The 6,530-nt window shown below is 47.9% G+C and overlaps 1 long non-coding RNA gene across 1 annotated transcript in view; it reads right to left on the bottom strand.

Moving 5' to 3' along the window:
• Nucleotides 1–1,401, bottom strand: part of LOC142071672 (uncharacterized) — a 1,712-nt gene extending 311 nt beyond the window's left edge. Inside the window, exon 1 of the long non-coding RNA XR_012667905.1 lies at nucleotides 1,034–1,401. This is a non-coding gene — a long non-coding RNA (uncharacterized LOC142071672). The remainder of the gene's footprint in view (nucleotides 1–1,033) is intronic.
• Between the last annotated feature and the right edge of the window lie 5,129 nt (nucleotides 1,402–6,530).

Here is a 6,530-nt window from a genome sequence, read left to right as displayed (position 1 = left end):
AGCACTAGTTGGTTCAGAATGTAACAGCCCGCCAGCTTAACAGTATCAGCACATGGCCTTTTGTGCTATTAGTCCCTAAGGAATGTAGACTTAAACATTTACCTTCAAAACCTGCCACCACAGTCGTCTACACAGTCTGAGCCAACAATCTCGCTGTCCACAGGCATTACATCCCACAATGGCTATATTCCTCAAAGCGTGCGTCTGGTCCATGCTATACAAGCATGCATTACTCTGTATTCTGTGTGTGTGTGTGTTGCATGCTATGCACGTGTATATTGCTGTATCACATGTGTGGTGCATGCTAGACGTATACATAGCTTGATACTGTGTGTTGCATGCTACACACGTGTGCCTTTTTCTCTTGGGGTTATGATGCACACTATACACAGGTGCAAATCGTTCTAATGTGCATGTGTACATGGTGCAGGCTATACACATGTGCCTGCGTGTGTGCTACCTTCTACATGCATGCGTATCTCTAGGCATCGACGGCTGTTGTATGGCTCCGCTAGGAAGCACCAATTTCCCCCGCTACAAACGGAGCTGAGCAGTGCATTGTGGGAGATATAGTGCAATGTCCACTGCCTCCATCTCCCATCAAAAGAAAAGGAGTAGTTGTGGCACCTTAGAGACTAACCAATTTATTTGAGCATAAGCTTTCGTGAGCTACAGCTCACAGCTTATGCTCAAATAAATTGGTTAGTCTTTAAGGTGCGACAAGTCCTCCTTTTCTTTTTGTGAATACAGACTAACACGGCTGCTACTCTGAAACCTCTCATCTCCCGTCAGCTGTTGCGGCCCCACGGCAGATGTCTGTGGTGTCCCTGCTCTGCCCAGTGCACCAGGGAGTTGTGGCTCCAGCTTGCTGCCGGACACCCCAGGCACCCAACACCCCGGACCTCCTGCACTCCAATCCACTGTCAGTCCTCACCAGGAGCCCCCATTCTTAATCCCATCCATCTCCACCCGCTTCCACCCCCGTCTCCAACAGTTCCCCCAGTCGCAGAACCAGGTCAAGTTGAGCACTTACCGAGGCAAACAAACTTCCAGTCACTGTTCCCAGTGGGACCTTATTAGAGCTCTTGCCGGGCAACTTCCGGTCACTGTTCCCAGTGGGACACTATTAGAGAACTTCCCTGCAACTTCCGGTCACTGTTCCCAGTGGGACACTATTAGCGCTCTTGCCGGCAACTTCCGGTCACTGTTCCCAATGGGACACACACTACTAGCGCACTTGCCGTCAACTTCCGGTCACTGTTCCCAGTGGGACACTATTAGAGCGCTTGCCGGGCAACTTCCGGTCACTGTTCCCAGTGGGACCTTATTAGAGCACCTACCAGGTCAACTTCACTTCCGGTCAGTAGACGAGGAATTGGAGTGACCGTGAGAGGCTGCGACTTGGGAGTGCCGCCATTAACCAAGGTCGGAGGAGCAAGCGGCGCCGCCCTGATGCTGCTTATTGCACCGTGACGGCTATGTGAGAAGAACAGATTAAGGTGCGGCGCCGCGCAGGGCCCGATATCTCATGGCAGTTCGAGCGGCGAGGCGCAATGCATCATGAAAATTGCTGTCTCCTCCCCCCCCCATAATAGATATACGTATAGAGTCCCCACCTTGCCGTACCTTATGTCCGCCTGGTTCTTTCCAGCTTTGGTTTCAGGTTATTTGGAGTTTTGCAGGCTCCAGCCAGAGGGACAGGGTCGCTCCCCGGAGTGTCGCCTCAGCAGTTCCCTGGTAACGCTACCATGTGACCATCTGGCTTTAAGGCTGTTCTCTGCATGTGTCCCAGGGTCTGGGGACAGTCCTGGGTCCAGAAACACCCAGCAATTGCATGTGTGGATAGAGCACTGTGCACAGTGTTTGCAGGACCAGGGCCAAACCCTTTACTGGTCCAGTAGACTAAAGAACAGATTTCTGTCTATAGATCAGAGCTTTTTGGAATCACTGAACAGAAAGTCTGCACTACAAACAAGTTTTCCAGTAAATATTAATTAGTATTTGAAGCTTCTAACTGCACCATGACAAATAGCCTTCCAGGGCATCTGTGTGAGAACTGGAGTGGTGTGTTAACATCATCGGAATTGCTTGATTAGCTCCTAAGCAAGGCTCTTCACAAATTCAAAGGAATGTTGTCATCCCCACATTACAGATGAGGAAACAGGCACAGGATTTTTTCCCTATAACCATTTTCTAATACGTGGTGTGTGCAATGGAGGCTTTATGGAGTAGACAACTATTTCACTGCCTCATCCTGTTTACCTTTTTAGTTCAGTAGCCTTATCCCAATGGCAAGGCTTACAAATACTATGTAAGGACATAAAAATCACTTATTTCATAGTAAATATGTAAACAAGCAACCAAAAATCCTTATGAATTAGGATAATAATGTGGAAAGTAAGACTTGACATTAAAGTGAAGAGATTGAATTTTATTAGTAATTATTCTTTTCCCCAATAACAACTTCCAGGGAAGCTCCACATTATTAATAAATTTCTTATAAAATACCTTTCTTATTGAACTTATTTCATATTTCAAGCAATAACCAAAGATCTCTCATGTTGATACATTTCAAACAGTAATTGCCCTATATTTAATGTGCAGCCAATCTGTGGCTTTTAATTTAAATATTCTTTGAATTAAAAAAGTTGGCTAAAAATTGTGTAACTATACAAAGTATTTTTTGCTAAGACAAGGTTAAACATTTTTATCTGGGAAGATGACTGGAGCTGGTCTTGTCTGCAGTACATTTACTGTCTGTCCAACAGCATTGTTTTTATACTACTGGAAGGTTCAGCCTTTCAGATTCTTATACATACAAGTGCTGTCACCATATGTAGGATGAGGTCCACAGCTAGAACAGTTAAGCTTCACACGAAACACGTTGAGCTTTCCTCCTCAGGTTGGGAGGATGAATAAGAACCAAGGAGGTCCTATGATTAACTCAGGCCAGAACTTGGGATATGAGGAACAGGTTCCTGGGGTAGTCCCTAAGGAAAGGAGCCGAACTTCAGCTCCGTGGGGCTGGAAGGGCCAGGCAGGCCAGATGGCTGAGATGCTGTAGCTGGGGTAAGGAAGTAGCTGCAGGTGTGTACTGCAAGGAGCAAGAATGGCTCCTGTCAGGGGAAAAGGAATGAACCCATCTCAGGGAAGGCAAGCTCCAGATACAAGGAGCGAGAGGGTAAACTGAACCCAACTCTGGGAATGAGGGCTGGGGACCCTTGACTCCAGGAAAGAGGAGTGTTTGAACTCTGTCGGAAAAGGAGATGCTCAGGGATGAGGGGCTGTGCTTAGCTTGGAACTGAGGTGAAGGTTTTATTGACATGGACCCCAGACAGGGAATGCTGTGATGGTCTTACCTTTTAAGGGCCTGGAGCAGAAAGAGAAAATGAGGCTGGGCCCTGCAGACCCACCCCAGGCCACAAAGGGGTGCTTGGGAGGCAGCGAGCCCTGTTCCAGTCTGGGTTTGGCTAACCCCTGTTCCAGTCTGGGTTTCTAAGAAAAGGCCCCTGATGAGCTGTAGCTGTACAGGAAGATAACTTCCCTATGACAAAGACTGTTGTGCAACAGGACACGCAGTAATGTCTTCCCTGCTGGAGAGCTGGATCCTGGGAAGTGTCCGCATGTTGTGTTTATTTTCTTTCTTCCTTCTCTGTCTCGTCTCTAACGTTTTGGCCAACTCTCCATGCCTGTCCTCCTACTAAAAAAAGGAGGACATGTGGCACCTTAGAGACTAACAAATTTATTTGAGCATAAGCTTTCGTGAACTACAGCTCACTTCATCGGATGCATTCAGTGGAAAATACAGTGGGGAGATTTATATACACAGAGAACATGAAACAATGGGTGTTACCATAAACACTGTAATGAGAGTGATCAGGTAAGGTGAGCTATTACCAGCAGGAGAGCGGGGGGGGGGGGGGACCTTTTGTAGTGATAATCAAGGTGGGCCATTTCCAGTAGGGGGGGGGGGGGGAATAAAACATGGAGAAATAGTTTTACTTTGTGTAATGACACATCCACTCCCAGTCTTTATTCAAGCCTAAGTTAATTGTATCCAGTTTGCAAATTAATTCCAATTCAGCAGTCTCTCGTTGGAGTCTGTTTTTGAAGTTTTTTTTGTTGAAGAATTGCCACTTTTAGGTCTGTAATCGAGTGACCAAAGAGATTGAAGTGTTCTCCGACTGGTTTTTGAATGTTATAATTCTTGATGTCTGATTTGTGTCCATTCTTTTACGTAGAGACTGTCCAGTTTGGCTAATGTACATGGCAGAGGGGCTTGCAAATGATGGCATATATCACATTGGTAGATGTGCAGGTGAATGCGCCTCTGATAGTGTGGCTGATGTGATTAGGCCCTATGATGGTGTCCCCTGAATAGATATGCGGACACAGTTGCCAACGGGCTTTGTTGCAAGGATAGGTTCCTGGGTCAGTGGTTCTGTTGTGTGGTGTGTGGTTGCTGGTGAGTATTTGCTTCAGGTTGGGGGGCTGTCTGTAAGCAAGGACTGGCCTGTCTCCCAAGATCTGTGAGAGTGAGGGATCATTTTTCAGGATAGGTTGTAGATCCTTGATGATGCGTTGGAGAGGTTTTAGTTGGGGGCTGAAGGTGATGGCTAGTGGCGTTCTGTTATTTTCTTTGTTGGGCCTGTCCTGTAGTAGGTAACTTCTGGGTACTCTTCTGGCTCTGTCAATCTGTTTCTTCACTTCAGCAGGTGGGTATTGTAGTTGTAAGAATACTTGATAGTCCACACAAGAGATCCACTTCCTGGACACTATGGTGCTAATAAGCGATGGTCACATAAACACCACCCTATACCAGAAACCTATTGACCGCTATGTCTACCTACATGCCTCCAGCTTTCATCCACACGATCCATTGTCTACAGCCAAGCTCTACGATACAACCGCATTTGCTCCAACCCCTCAGACAGAGACAAACACCTACAAGATCTCTATCAAGCATTCTTAAAACTACAATACCCACCTGATGAAGTGAAAAAACAGATTGACAGAGCCCCACTGTTCCTCAGACGTTCTTGTCAACTACTGGAAATGGCCCACCTTGATTATCACTACAAAAGGTCCCCCCCCCCCCCCCCGCTCTCCTGCTGGTAATAGCTCACCTTACCTGATCACTCTTGTTACAGTGTGTATGGTAACACCCATTGTTTCATGTTCTCTGTGTATATAAAACTCCCCACTGTATTTTCCACTGAATGCATCCGATGAAGTGAGCGGTAGCTCACAAAAGTTTATGCTCAAATAAATTTGTTAGTCGCTAAGGTGCCACAAGTCCTCATTTTCTTTTTGCGGATACAGACCAACTTGGTTGCTACTCTGAATTCTGTCCTCCTACTGTTTTCCTTCACAGGACATGGGCAGGAGTACAAACCCGTGGGGATGCAGACCTGGTGTAAATGGTTCTCTGTGCATAGATGGGTCATGCTGTGTACAGCTTTACTGGGATGGAGGAAAGTGACTTGCTGCCGTCTCTAATCTAGAGCTGACAGGAGCTGCCTGCTTCCCTGAAGTTATGTATTAAGTGCCTGGTGGCCAGAGCAGAGCAGCAAGAGGCCATTTTCAGGGAGTAGGCCCCAGTGTGCAGGCCCTTGCAGGGGGAGGTAGTAGAGACCTGGCACCTCTAATGGACAGGCACATGTGCCTGCTTCCTAGCATCCCACCTGTGACCATGGCACAGTAGGGTGCTCAGTCAGGCTGGAGGTGTACACTGGTCATACTTGCCTTTCATGACTGAGGGGAAAGTCTGCTGGGGACTAATACTCCCTGCTGGGAGAGGCAGTCTCTGGCCCAGGAGCCATGCGTGACCCTGTGTAGGTCTGTTTCTCCCAGCTGTTAAGATAGTGTGAGTTGGTCAAGGAGCAGGTGACAGTAGAGATGTAGTGGTCACTAGCTGCACCACCTTCTCTGTCCTATGTAGCCAGGCTGGGACCCTTATGTGCTTTATTAAACTTGGGCCCTATGTGGGCATCTCTGGTCCATCTCCCAGAGGTGGGGAAAGATGTCTGAAGGTGACTCCCAGTGAGGTATTACCTTTGACGGTCTAGGGCTACTTACCCTGCCCCACACCAAGGTGGGCAAGCATGTAAGGCCTGTACCAGCTCACTGGTGGGAAATGGACAGGATGGAGAGGCAGGGTGCGAGTGGCTTTGCTCAGCAAAGCTGCCCCTTTCCTTCTGAAGTGTGGCATCCACGTAGGGATCCATGCTGAGAGGCCAGCAGCAGCGCTCTCCCTAGGTTAGCTGCCCACCCATGACCCCAAGCTTCCTCTTTAAGGTCTTCCTCCACTGGTATTACGATGACTGGTAGGGCAATTTCCTTGGCTCCTGCTAGTAGGCCACAGCCTAGGAAGATGAGAACGGATTTCTTTGTCTAAGGGTCCAGATGCTGCTGCAGAGGTGCTATGCCCTGAGGCCTGATATTCAGATTTGGCTCCCAGAGCAGGAGTGGGTGGGAATCTTTTTGCTTTGGGTATCTACCCTGTGTCCTTTCTCCTTCATGACCCAGGC

Source organism: Caretta caretta, chromosome 3 (assembly GCF_965140235.1).
Source record: "Caretta caretta isolate rCarCar2 chromosome 3, rCarCar1.hap1, whole genome shotgun sequence".
Lineage (NCBI taxonomy): Eukaryota > Metazoa > Chordata > Testudines > Cheloniidae > Caretta > Caretta caretta.
The sequence above is the reverse complement of the archived record's forward strand: the minus strand, read 5'-3'. Positions and strand labels throughout refer to the sequence as shown.